Below are 15341 nucleotides of genomic sequence, written 5' to 3' on the forward strand. Positions count from 1 at the left end.
ATGGGTATTGCTGATTACCAAAGCATAAATTTGTGCTTGCGTAGTGAAGTTGTACCACCCCTCCACTCATTTAAAGGCGGGCGACTCACATTACATGGCGTTGAAGAGTGTATGAGGATATGCAACCATTACTTGAATGAGGAAAGGGGATTATGCACCTCACTACAAAGCACAACTTGTGTGCTTTGGTACCAAGCATACCCATTTTGCTTATATATATTATTATATATATTATATATATATATATATATATATATATATAATATATATATATATATATATATATTATATATTATAATATATATATTATAATATATATATATATATATACTATATTATATTATATATATATATTATATATATTATATATATATATATCAACAAAATCTCCAATTTTAATCACTCTTAATTAGGTAGAGATCGTGTCGAAAAATCGTGGCGACAATTTAGGGATAGAGATCGTGGTGGCCAATTAGATCTCCGGCGGCAAAGATTGCAGGATTAAGCAAATCTCCACCGCGATCTGTAACAGTGCCAGCGGCCGAGATCTCTTGCGGAAACTGAGAAGAAATTTTTTATTTATTTTGAAAAAATTTATTATTTGGGAAACCCTAAATCAAGCTCTGATACCATGTTAAAGTAATGGAGAGAGAGAGTCTTGGGTAAATTTCCCTTGAATTGAATATTGAGTGTGTGTGTGTGTGTATGTGTGTGTGTGTGTGTGTGTACAAATAGAGGAGGGTGAGGTTTGTCCTTGTTTGGTGGAAAATTTGTAGCAAAAAGAATGAAAGAAATGTGATATGTATTCTCTCGATCTCGATTACAATTTAGATTTTCTGATTACAAAAGAGAGGAGAATTGATCTGAATTCTCCCCTTTGTTTAATTCTGAGTTCTTCACGGTGGCGATGGAGTGCCTCCCTCGAATGCTCGCGTCGAGTTTGCTCTCCGTTGATGATCCACACGTCTTGATTCACTGGAACGTGGTCTTCTCCTCACGATTTGACGCTATGGAGGACTTACGTGGCAAGTTTGAAACTCTGAACGAGTTAATAACTCAGAGCGAGTTTAAACTCTTGTAAAAGAGTTGATTGATCTTAACCGTAATTGATTAGACAAGCCAAGCACGAAGATAGCCCCAAGAATCTGTTGCCGAGAAGATGATCCGAAGAAGCTTATCTCTATATCTCCAAAATTCTCAAAGATCCAAAGATATCTCCCCCCTAAAAGCCAGCCAAGGATCTCTTCTTTACTGCCAAGGAGAAGGATCCGAACTAAGCTGATTTCTTAGTTATTTATAGGGGATTAAGGGGTGTAACCACCTCCTTAATTCGCTCCTAAGTGGGGCTTATGAGATGTAACTGCCCCTTAAATCACTCCTGAGTGGAGTTGTGATCCCCTCAGATCGTGGGAAACGGTTGTAAAACCGTTCAGCTTGTGTTTGAACGAGTCAAATGCAAAATCTGCGTTCTGACGTGAATTCTGCGTTCAAACGCAGTGTCTGAAAGCTTGAACACAGCGTCTGGAAGCTCGGATGCAGCGTCTGGAAGCTCATTTGTAGCAATTAGAGGCTGCGTTTGCAGCGATTTGGAAGCTGCGTTGGCAGCTTTCGGAGGCTGCGTTTGTGGTTGAATATGAGTTGCTTTGGCAGCTGGATCTGAGCTGCGTTTGTAGCATTTGGAGCTGAATGTGAGGTGCGTTTGCACTGTGTCAGCGGCTGTGAACGCGGTGCATCTTGATGCTGGTACACAAGGAGGACTTTCGCGTCTTGATTTGAAAAGACCATCGATTTGTAGTCTCTTTCTGTCAAAGTGTTATAAAGATCGTCATTTGGTAATCTTTGCTTTAGCTCTTTGATATGTGAGAGTCGTCAAATTGTAACTCCCGATGTTGATTGTGAAGGCCATTGATTAGATCTTTCATCTGTTATTGCGATGGTCGTCAGATTGTAACCTTCATCGATCTACATGAAAGTCTTCAAATTATAACCTTCTGGAAGTCATCAGATTGTAACTTCTATCATTGGTGTTTGATGGGGATTGATTATCTGTAGTGATTTTTAGACAGCCTACAGAACCCCCTCCAAAGTTTTCAAAAGTTCGCGGTTGACTTGGATGAATTTTCAGAATACTTTGGATTTCAACTCTGATCTTGGAGCTGTTGATTTATTATCATAAGGAGTTGTTCTTTGCACCCGCTTCGAAGGCATCTTGGTTGAAGGGATTTTCCACGCAGGACCTGTGTGATGATGAGCTTCAAATAGAAACTGTAGCGACAGTACAAGATACTCATAAGCAGAAGCTATCAAACGTCACGTCACAGCTCACCTCCATTCAGTTGATGGGTCTACAAACATTCATAGGATTTTTGGCAAACCCTCAGCCATCAACGGATTTGATAAGCCTTTACCGACTACCGTTTGAGTCGGGCTAACATGTAAATTATTTGAATCCGTTTCACATGTAACGTTGTGCTAAGAGAATGAATCCTCTTAGACTTGATGCTATGATTTTGAATACATAGACTTTGTCATTTTTACGAAAAAAGACTAACCGGCAACGCACATTAGGTGTAGACTTATCTCTAATTAGGGATCGGGATAAAATCCCCCATACGTGTAAGACATGGATTCTGGTATTATTAATAACAACCTGCTACGATATTGAATATGTAGGCTTTGCTATTATTACGGGAATAGGCTACCCGGCAGCATGTGTTAGATATAGACTTATCTCTAATTAGGGATCGAGATAAAGTCCCCCATGCGTGAAAGACATGGATTTTTGGTGCTACAATAACGACCTGCTACGATATTGAATACGTAGGCTTTGCTATTATTGCGGGAATAGGCTACCATTAGGGATCGGGATAAAATCCCCCATACGTGTAAGACATGGATTCTGGTATTATTAATAACAACCTGCTACGATATTGAATATGTAGGCTTTGCTATTATTACGGGAATAGGCTACCCGGCAGCATGTGTTAGATATAGACTTATCTCTAATTAGGGATCGAGATAAAGTCCCCCATGCGTGAAAGACATGGATTTTTGGTGCTACGATATTGAATACGTAGACTTTATTGTTATTTCTTCCTGTGTTACTTGAAACACTGAAAGAAAGTTGGAAGAGCCAGAAGTGTAGTATTAATTTGGCGTGATTTTTTACTTAGAGTGAAATTCAGAATTTTTTCTTTATTATCACTAGGATAATTCCAGAAAATTTTAATCCACTAGGGATTTTATAATAAAAACTTGCTATTCTTGTTAAAAAAGGATTAACAAGTTCATTGAGGGGGTTTGACTGTTAGAGGTGTGATGTTAACCTAACAGTGTTTTATTGGCCTATCTCTCTATTGAAGAGAGTCGATAAGTTGATCTGGTTGTCAGAGGTGTGATATTAACTTGACGGGTATGTGGACCTATCACTCTATTGAAGATAGTCGATAAGTTAATTTTGTCAGAGGTGTGATATTAACGTGACAAGAAGAATATTACGCTCGGGGTAATTTTGTGGACTTATTATCCTATTGAAGAGGATTGATAAGTTGGTTGTCAGAGGTGTGATATTAACTTGACGGGAAGAATATTACGACCAGGGCAATTTTTAGGACCTACCGCTCTATTGACGAGAGTCGATAAGTTAGAAGTATTACGATCAGAGCAACTCTGAGGACCTATCGCTCTATTGACGAGAGTCGATAAATTGAAAGTGTTGCGATCGGAGCACCTCTGAGGATCTATCGCTCTATTGACAAGAGTCGATAAGTTAATTGTCAGAGGTTTGTGTTAACATGACAAGAATTTGTTACGATCGGAGAAACTTTATGGACTTATCATTCTATTGAAGAGGATTGATAAGTTGATTGTCAGAGGTATGATATTAACTTGACGGGAAGAATATTGCGATCAGGGCAATTTTGAGGACCTACCGCTCTATTGGGGGGAGTCAATAAGTGGATTTTGTCAGAGGTGATCATTAACGTGACAGGAATTTGTTGCAATCGGAGTAACTTTGGGGACTTATCATCCTATTAAAGAGAATTGATAAGTTGATTGGTTATCAGAGGTGTGATGTTAATATGACGGGAGTTTGTTGCGATCGGAGCAACTTTATGGACTTATCATCCTATTGAAGAGGATTGATAAGTTGATTTGTCAGAGGTGTGATATTAACATGACATGAATTTGTTGCGATCGGAGTAACTTTGTAGACTTATCATCCTATTGAAGAGGATTGATAAGTGATTTTGTCAGAGGTTTGGTGTTAACGTGATAGGAGTTTTGTACTTGTGATTTGAATAAGATTTTAGGGACTAGCGTCTCGCTGGGAAAACTTGCTAGGTGAGTTTATCACCAGAAGCGATGAATTTTGATACTAAGATTTGAATAAGATTTTGAAGACTTAGTGACTTGCTGGGAAAGATTGCGATTTGAGTAATTTTGAGGACCTATCATCCTATTGACAAGGATTGATAAGTTGATTGTCAGAAGTGTGTTGTTAACGTGGCAAATTGGGAGTGATGCAAGTTGCATTCATACTCTATGGGGGTGATGATCGACAGAAGTGTAATATTCACTCGACGATGTGAAATATTTGTTACTGTAGGCGTATAAAATTACTTATAGGTCCCTTAGCATAGCTCAGCACAAACCGACGAACCAACGAGGCGACGAGGTTAACGAATCGCACGCAAGCAAAGGAATACATCCATTCGTGTGTGGTATCAAGCTAAGGGTTCGAAGAGTCAACGAGTCATCCAACCAAGGGCAGACTCGGACGAATTACGATCGAATCAAGATCAGTTTCGGACTCGAACTCAGAAGTAGATTTACTGCCAAATCAGGAATCAGATTTACTGCCAAATCAGGAATCAGATTTACTGCGAATCAAGATCAGTTTCGGACTCGAACTCAGAAGTAGATTTACTGCCAAATCAGGAATCAGATTTACTGCCAAATCAGGTCAACGATTCAAGTCCGGATAAATCAACCACAGAACCGGATCACGGACTGAACCGAAAATGGAAAACGACGGAAAACCACGCCTAAGGGGGGCTCAGCCAAAACCGAGCCACCCATAGGTGGCTCGGCCAAAGCCGAGCCACCCATGGGTGGCTGTGGCCGGCCCAGATCTGTGCGCGGGGACAGTTCAGAGAGCCTATAAATAGGCCCCCTTGGTTCATTTGTAAAAGGTTGGAACTTTGAGAGCCGAAACTCTGCCGAATTGAGAATTGAACTTGGAGTTTTGAAGACTTGAGGACTCGAACATTCAGATCTGGTTCTCGGGGAGCATCCACGTCACAAAAGGCAGGAGTTCGAGAGAGAGAGAGAGAGATCAAATCTGAGATCTACACGAGATCATACTCCGGATCAAAGCTTGGCCTTTGATCCCGAGAACTAAGGGCGATTATTTCCTTGGTGAATTAATCCCCCCCGGCTATTATTTCCTTCGCGAAATAATACCCGTCAAATCGTGTAGATCCGACCGAATCTAAATCTCACGGTGGTCCACGGATTAACCCCGACGTTGGCAAAGAACCCACACAAGCGAGCGACCGCAAAACAGGAGCTCGTGATTTGTTCAAAAGGAGAAAGTTGTAATCTTTTTTTATTTTCTTTGATTTTGTTGTAACCGGATCTAAAAAAGACCGGATCTTTTGTAACCAAAAAGCAATTACTTGAGATAACAATGAATTCAATGAAGGCAATTTTCACAGCGAACATTCTCCTCCAGGAGAAAAACTCGTTGGTATGAAGACGTTGAAAACACCAACGAAGATCTCGCCCCGTTTGATGCCAAAGTCGCATCGGGTGAGATTCCTCCAGTTTCCAACCAGGTCAGATCTGCTCTGGCCAACTCTTCTGCCACAGAAGGCGTGGTGACTCTCTCGAAGAGAGCCCGCCAAAGGCAACGTCAACGCCTTGCGAAACAATTCGCAAAGGCCATGGAGTCAGTTGACGGGATCCGCTACAATGTGGATCTGAAGAACAAGAGAGGCAAACAACCTCAACAACAGATGAACGGCGCCTCTTCCAAGCTGCCAATAATGGAATGGGTCCGTGTCAAACGGAATCGTTCGACGCTGGAAGAACGCATCCGCAAACGCCGCGCACTATCAGCGCAGGCACGGGCTCAAGCTGAAGAAGCCCGTAGAAAGCATCAACCCGCAAAGCTTGGAAACCGAAGTCTGAAGCGGCGATTCAGACTAAGGAGCAACAACTGCAGCCTCCGAAAGTGCAACCTTCGGCGAATCAATCCAGACCGCCGATGATTTCCACAACTGCCCCGGGAGATCCCGCAGGACCATCCCAGAAAAGGAAGTCAGTCTTGGAGCGTCTCGGTCCACTTCCCGATGAGCGAGTCAAGGCTCCAATCCAAGGATGTTTGGGCCCACTAAGAAAGCCCCAAACGAATCAACATGTTGGGGGTCGCCGCAACCCTCAACATGACAAAGAAATCATGGCACCCAAGTGCACTATGCTGCGCATTGAAGTTCAGGAGCCCGTTGAGAATTCACGCCCACAAAGGCACGTTTCGAGGCGAGTGACTCTCGAAAGGAAATGTTATCGTCTGATGATGATTACGTTATACCTGAGAAATCGTGCCAACACACGATAGGTTGCTCCGACTTTCAAACGGAAGAGCTGTACTATCGTGCTGGGGGTACGAACAAAACCAGGAAAAGGAGTCCCCGAGAACAGGAAACTCAATGTCCCTGTTCCAAACTCATTCGGGCATTATTGTCTGAGTGCAACTGCATTAAGGCGGTCCCCGAAAGAGTTTTGGTCTTCGAAAGGCTCAGTAATGAAACGCCAAAATCAAGGCCTAGGCGTTTTCGACAAAGAGAGCGGTGGTTGAAGATGAGAGAATTTTCGATGATGTCTCACCCATATGACCAGTAAGGGACATGCGGCACGAGATAATTTCGATGATCGATTCTTGAAGCATCCTAGTGTAAACTTAACCCGTCTGCAGTCATGGAGCATTAAGCGGAAGAAATTATGGCTAGGTTCGACGAGGGTCCTTCAGAAAGATGAAGATCGGATGCCGGCTCGGCGGTCGCATCTGACAACACAGTATCCAGCGAAGGGCAACCCCGCGAGTCATTCATGATAAGCGCGGAGCAAGTGGCTAAGATGCTTGAAGAAGCCATGAATAAACAACAGGAGACCTTCAGGTTTGAAATGCAGATGGCCATGCAGAATATGAGAGAAATGCATGAGCAACAAATTCAAGCACTGACGAACCAGCAAGGCGAGCCAAGTCGTCGTAACCAGGTTCATCAAGAAGAGGAGGATACGAATGCGGATGAAGCTCACAATGCCAATAATCCTCCCGTCAATGCAGGGGGTGGTAATGAGGATGCTAGTCGTAATGCCACACTTCCGCCACAGAATCGTGCTAACGAAAACACAGGCGAAAGTCTGAAGATCAAAAACCTCGAGAACAAGATCAATACGTTGATTTCTGCGCAAGAGGTGAAGAAAACAGACATTCCTTGTCCATACCCAAGAGAATGGGAATCAATCCCATATCCGGCAAAGTTCAACTTAATCAACTTCACGCCGTTTCATGGGAAGGGTTCACCCACTCAGCATGTGATTTATTTCAAATCACACCTGGGGGTAATCTCCGGCAATGAGCCTCTGATGGTGCGGTCATTCGTCGGCACTCTTCGCGGAGCCGCCTTTGATTGGTATCGCCACCTCAAGCCAGGTAGCGTGAACAGCTGGGACGATATGGAGACCATGTTCCTCACCAATTTCTTCGACGACGACACAGAGATATCCATCGGATCGTTGCTAGATGAGAAGCATAAAGACGAGGAATTGGTGGACACCTTCGTCAAAAGGTTCCGGAACAAGGCGATGAACTGCCGGGACCCGATCACTGAGGAGTTTATTCTCCAGACTTGCCACAACAACCTCGCGCTGGACGTGTTGGAAGCAATGGGGACAGCACCATCCAAGACATGGAAGGATCTGAAGGTCCGAGGAGAGCAGGCTGAGCGATTCCTTAGGAGAAAGAAGGCGGAGAGAGGCCAACAGGCGACAAATGCTCCAGCACAGAATTTCAACCCGAGGGGAAAAGGTAAGGCACATGCTAATGTAATTGATGCTAATCAAACCTTTCAATTGCAACCTCAGCAACAGCAGCAGCAAAGAGCGCCACAATAATCGCAGCCGCAATGGCAACAACGGCCTCAGAAGTAAAGAGCGGAGCCAAGATTTCCTAAAGTGTACTCCTTCAAAGATGACGAGGTGCCCGGCATCTTCAAGTACCTATTGGAGAACAACAAAATTCAACTGCCGGTAATCGTGGATCAAGAGGGAGCTAGCAAAGTGACGGATCCGAAGTATTGCGCATACCATAGAGCGCTCCATCACCCTACCAAGTCTTGCTACCACCTCAAGGACAAGATCCAGAATGTGGGGCCAAATGCAGTGTCAATCAGCTTGGGATCGGTGCCCACAACATGGTTCGAGCCGAAACGCGTCACCAAAGTGGGAATAAAGACGGTGAATGATGACCCACATGGACAGCGCCAAAAAGGGCTTGTGCCACACACAGCCCCAAACGGCGAAATCCTCTGGGTTCACCCCGACCTGGTTGAAGATGAACAATGGGCCGGATCGTCATCCAAGAAGAAATCCAAAGGTAAAGGAAAGTCTTGTTGCGGAGTCTTTGCTATCCCAGGAGAAGATGACGAAAGAATCCTAACTTTCCCGCTCTCCGAAGAAGAACAAGAAGTCTTCGCCACTAGAAGCGGAAATGAGTATCACTATAATTATCCACCACCTAGTGAGCAGGGGGTGAATAAACGGGGACCAGCCAAAACTCTCACAGAGCTGGGGGTGATTGCGAGTCCTACACCGGGCGAAGAGGCTCGAAAACAGCCGGTGAATAAGCCAAAAGAGAAGGATCCCCAGGAAGTTCAGAACCCGAAGCAGTCTCGTTTCAGTCGCCCGATTGGAAAAGACAAACCGGAAAGCTCGAAGACTCCGCAAGTCTTCGATATAATGGATCTTCGATATCATGGCTCAATTAGCCAATATTCCAGCGCGGATAACGTTGTATGAGTTGCTGCGGTTGTCTAAGGAGACTAGGGAAGCCTTACGAGAAGCCTTGGCTGATTCTGAAGCATTCCTCACTCGGGTCAAACCGGCACCTGAAGAGCTAGAGCTGTTGATGCAACAATGCAATTTAGCGGCTAAGAACCTTCCCTGCATTACTTTCACCAAAGAGGATATGCAGACGAAGAATTCGAACCACGATCGACCGCTATACTTCATCGGGTATATCGGCTCCAGCAAAGTCAACCGAATCCAAGTGGATCCGGGTTCTGCTGTGAGTATTATGCCGCTTCGCTTGATGCATTTCCTCAACATTCCGGTTAGTAAGTTGGCGTCAACAGGCACTGTTATCTATGGATTCAATACCAGCGGGTCAAGACCTTTAGGTAAACTCCGGATAAAGTGTCAAATGGGAGATTTGAAGACAGAAGTCACATGTTATGTGATTGATGCTGAGACTTCATATAACCTACTATTGGGTCGACCTTGGATCCATAGTAACGTTATAATCCCCTCAACTCTCCATCAGTGTTTGAAATATGTCGACGCTGATAATAGGGTTAGAACGGTGGTCGCGGATAAGCAACCATTTAAAGGGTATGAGAATTATTTCACTGATTCTCTCCTTTATGGTAACGAATCCGATACTGAATCATCGGCCCATGGCACGGACAGCGGAGAAGAAGCTGATACCGAAGCCGGATTTGATTACAATGGAGGTTATGTTTTAAACGACATTGTACCCTTTGTAATCAACCTTGACGATGAACAAACGTCAGAGGGCAGTTATAACTGGCAACTTGCCGATAATGAAATAAATAACGATTTAGAGTACTCCCTATCTCTTGATGATGTGATAAAAGAATTGTACAATAACGATTTAGGATATCGATTCATTCTTGCAATCACGGATTACTTTTCAAAGTGGGCTGAAGCAATTCCGCTCAGAGAAGTGAAGACGAACAACGTCATCAATTTCATCAAGCATCATGTCATATACCGACAAGGCGTGCCAAGACGGATCATTCATGATAACGGTCCACAGTTCATAAGCAACGCCTTCGTCAGGTTTTGTGACAAATTCAAAATTCAAGATGTTTATTAAGATCCTGTCAAAGCTCGTGAAGACCAATAAACGAGACTGGGACGATAAACTCGGTGAAGCACTCTGGGCTTATCGTACCACCATACGCACACCTACAGGGGCCACCCCGTATTCGTTGGTATACGGATGTGAAGCTGTGCTACCATTGGAGATTCAAATCTCATCCCTTCGGATTGCTCTAGCAACTGAGATGACAATAGAAGAACAGCATCAAAAACGTCTCGAAGAACTCGAGAGGTTGGATGAAAAGCGCTTGGAGGCTCAACAACAAATTGAGTTATATCAAGCCAGAATATCTAGGGCCTTTAACAAAAGAGTCCGACAGAGAAGCTTCACGGAAGGAGATCTGGTCCTCGCTGCTCGCCGACCGATAATCCTCAATTCCAAGAAGAAAGATAAATTCGAACCAAAATGGGAAGGACCGTTTGTGATAGACACAGTCTACTCAAACGGTGCATATCGCCTGATTACTCAAGAAGGCACCAGGCAATTAATGCCAATAAATGGGAAGTTCCTGAAAAAGTACTATCCCTAGTACGTTCAAGATAACCCATTTACCGGGAAGTTCCTTGAAGAATATTACACTTAATATTCTAGAGGATAACCCAAAATCTTTTTCACCACCAAAATCCCTCACTGATCAATTTCAATTGACAGTGGGTCCACCAAAATGTCTTTCTGTCCCTCTTGACTCTCTTCCTGAACAAGAGGTCCACGTTCAGTTCGGAGCCCCCTTTCGACAAACGAAAGAACTCCCTTCCTTTTCTCTTTGGTTAAGCCTTCTCATGGTTATAACCGAAGTTGGAATTCCACTTCGATAAACGAAGAACCTATTTCTCATCTTTAGATAACCAATCCTATAAAAGGTAGGTTTATCTAGATTTTCCAGATTCTCGGAGTGGAGATCCCACTTCTAGTTTCTTTTACGCTGGAAATAGAATATAAAATTCTTCCTTTCCAGAATCAGGGAATAGAATATAAAATTCTTCCTTCCTTGTTTTCCGGGTTCGCCTTCACCCCAAAACAAGACCGGGAATTAGAATATAAAATTCTTCCTTTCCCGCACTGATCTTTTCCAAAATTTATCAATCTAGGATTCATCCTAGGAAGTTTATCCCGAATCCTAAGCAGGGATAAGTCTGCGCCTAACACGCGCTGCCGGTTTAGTCTTTTTCCGTAGAAAAAGACACCAGAGTTCAATTCTGGGGTATTCTATCCTGAAACCTAAGAAAGGATAAGTCTGCGCTTATACCGCGCTACCGATTAGTTCTTAACCGTCAAAAAGAACACCCGTTCACATATTCAACATTGTGGCAGGTTGTTATTAATAACACCAAAATCCATGTCTTACACGCGTGGGGAATTTCATCTTGAATCCTAGTAAAGGATATGCCGACGCCTAACACGCGTTGCCGGTTTAGTCTCTCTCCGTGGAAAAAGACACCGGAGTTCGATTCTGGGGTATTTTATCCCGAAGCCTAAGTAGGGATAAGTCAGCGTCTAAAACACGTTGCTGGGCAGCCTATTCCCATAACAATGGCAAAGTCTACATATTCGAAGTTGTAGCATCAAGTCTAAGGGAGTTCATTCCTTTAGCACAACGTCACATGCGGAACGGATTTAGATAATCCGCCAAACGGTAATCGGTAAAGGCTTATCAAACCCGTTGAAGGCTGGGGGTTAGCCAAAAATCCTAAAGTCAACACCTAACTCGTGTCGCCGGGTAGCCTATTCCCGTAACAATGGCGAAGTCTACCTATTCAAAGTCGTAGCATCAAGTCTAAGGGAGTTCATTCCTTTATCACAACGTTACATGCGGAACAGATTTAGACAATTCGCATGCTAGCCCGATTCAAACGGTAATCGGTAAAGGCTTATCAAACCCGTTGATGGCTGAGGGTTTGCCAAAAATTCTAAAAGTATTATGGTCAATCATTTCAAACGGAATGAGGAATCATAATAAAGATAAAAACCAGTTCCACTAAAAGGACCAAAAGTCAAAATATTCAGCAAATGAAATCATACATAAAGAACATGGCCAAAAATCTGCTGATTAAGCTTAGACAGCTTCTCATCATAAGCTTGCCTTAGCTCAACTCGGATGGACTCCTTGGTGGTGGCTAAAGTGTTCGCAGCAACCTCCTCTGTCTCAACCAACTTCTGTTTCAAGGACTTCAGCTCATCAGATAAAGCAGTGTGCGCCTGCTGATCCTGTATCTTCGTCATCTGAAGAATACTCAAAGTCTCCTCTTTCTCATGGAGTTCTCTTCGGAGCTGGTCTATCTGGGTCTCACAAGAAGCAATGGAAGAATCAAGCTCGTCGAGTGAGGATGCAGGTTAGCCTCAACTCGATCTACCCGGTCCCGCTGCACCTGAATGTCGAGCTCAACAAGAAACCTAGTATCGCGCCATGTCTGTAAGTGAGTATCCAACTCGGCAGCGATGAATGAAGAGGCACCTGCATCCCGGAGCTCGCGAAACGTCTGAAGCTCATGCTCTAGGCAGTCAAGATCATCAACTATAGCCTTCGCCAGATCCGGGTATCCTGCATCCTTTATTGAATTTATCTTAAGATCAAGGAATGGCTTAAACTGGTGAAGGGAAAGTCCGCCGTGGAAGAGTTTGCCAATCATAGCATTCACAAAGGAGAAGAAGGAACGGATCTCTATACAGATGACAATCTTCTCTGGGTCGCTGTCTGATAATAACTCCTTCACAAGGACGTGAAGCCGAGAAGAAAGCCCTACACAAAAAGGAGAAATCCGTCAAAAGTCTTGATGAAGAAATAAATAACATTTCTCAGTAGCTCAATTTATACCTTCTTCCCCTTGAGTCACTGGGGGTAGTGGAGGTGTAACGGCTGTGGGTGTATCAACTGGTGTAGTTGGTCTCACAGACGGCTCAACAGGACCAGTCTCGACAAAGCTCCTGTCAAATACAAAATAGAATTCTCAGATGCATCACATTATAGTTGCATTAGTCAAAAATTGACTAGTCCTATAATTAACTTGAGAAGATCTACGTACCTTCAGAAAAACCATCCTCGTGATTCTTAGGGAGTGTAGACTCAGGAAATTCATCTCCAGGCAACTGATCATCAATCTGAGGAGAGTCATACAGGAAGTGGAGCATAGATGTGTCCACAAGCAAACCCTCCCCGTCGAAATCTTCAGTCGGGAAATCTGACACAAGGGAATATAAGTACAAAAGAAGAATAAAGAGACTACAACCAATAGAAATGAGTTACCTCTTATAAGTGTGTCAGTCTCTTTATTCCCAAGATCCACGTTTGTCTCCTACAAGTTATCTAAAAGAGCGAGAAGCATAGATACAATCAGGGAATGCACAAATTCTGAATCATTCGACTCCTTTGTGTGCCATCTAAAAGACATGTTGTTAACGGTAGATGTACCTGGATTCATCGAACCAGGTCCTACATTGATGGTCTCCCTAATGTCGGCAGCTTCTGCAGACCTTTCTACTTGGTGCGGTGAGTCGGGCTCACCAGAAGATGTAGAATCATGAAAAATAGGATCATGACTCATCTCGCTCTCCCCACGCTCTCCTATATAGAGATGGAAAAGTGTGAGTCAAAGTTCTGAATGATCAAGAGGCTGGTCTATAGGGTAGATGTTACCTCCATCACTAGCAGGATCGTCACCGGCCAAATCCATATCAGATGCTCGCGAAACTACACGCGGCTTGCGGGCTAATCTCTTTCGCCTAGCAGCAGGGACAATAATCGAAGGTCTCGCCTGGGGAGAAGGACGGAACTCTTCATCTTGGTCAGCTGTGGTCCCTGAAACATCAAACCATTGTCAGGCTTAATAATTCTGGAAGATAAAAGGAAAGAGTAAGAAACTGACCTCGTTCAGAACAGTCCTCGTGATCTTCAAGATCTCCGCCTGAAGCTTCATCAGCAGAATGAAAGATCTTCTTTCCCTCTTCGTCAATCCGACGAGTCTTGTGCCGTGCCCTTTGTGATCGAGCATTTTCCCAAATCATACGAGAATCAGCCTGAGAAGCCTCCTCAGCCTCTAGATCTGCAATCGGCTTCACAGGGATAGTTTTATTGGCTGCTAACAACCACTTGCAGCTTAGGAAGGTGAGGTTCAACTGCCGCTCAGAACTCGGGAGACTGAACTTAGCACCAGTACAGCCCGTCACGGTCCACAACCATGCACGAACCAGCCAGTTAAAGCAGCCGATGTCTAAATGAGTCCGATACTCCCTCGGCCTCTCCTCATCAATCAGACACTCGCCGTATCGGCCGGAGAACTGTGGAAAGCAAGTGGAAAACGCCCAACATTTGTGGACCTGTAGCTGCTGTCTGACATCAGGGAATCCTCGCCCCTCCCACTTGCCATTTTCAAACAACTGTAGTAGGGGAACGGAGGGGTCTGTGGCATACGGTACTGACATTATATCAGAACGATGAAGGACAAACCAAGCCATCAAATAAGTGTACGGAAGCTCCACCTTAATAGTAGGAATGCTGTCTGACATCAGGGAATCCTCGCCCCTCCCACTTGCCATTCTCAAACAACTGTAGTAGGGGAGCGGAGGGGTCTGTGGCATACGGTACTGACATCATATCAGAACGATGAAGGACGAACCAAGCCATCAAATAAGTGTACGGAAGCGGGACCACGCATTTCTTCAACCAGATAGCGAGGTAACCGGCGAGAAGGGTCATCGGTCGAATCGGCGCGGTCGCATGCCACAAGAATGATTTAAACTTGGTCCCTGTAGGAAAACCACTCTCAGGACTGCTAATGGTATAGGAATGAGCATCAACCTTCTTCAGTAGATTATTAACCCCTGAAGGAGTGAGTGGTGCCAGCTCACAAATAGCCTCGCCAGAATTGCTCTCTAGATTCATGAACAAATAAGACGCAAACTGTTTCTGGCTCACATGGGATTTAGCCCTCTTCGCTAAAGGTTCAGACTGCGCCAAAGCGATATGATAGTGACATGTGAGGTCCCATAAAGTCTCATAGCGGTCGGGCATGCGATCCTTCAGCTGACTTAATTCTTGGTTGGAGGGAAAATATTCCTGATATAGCATCTGTCCCATGGGCAAACCAGAAATCCTGTGCATCTCATGGAGGGCCAAGCCCAACTCCCCTTGCCGGGTCAGAAAAGTATTCGAATCTGG

Source organism: Asparagus officinalis, chromosome 2 (assembly GCF_001876935.1).
Source record: "Asparagus officinalis chromosome 2, Aspof.V1, whole genome shotgun sequence".
Classification (NCBI taxonomy): Eukaryota; Viridiplantae; Streptophyta; class Magnoliopsida; order Asparagales; family Asparagaceae; genus Asparagus; species Asparagus officinalis.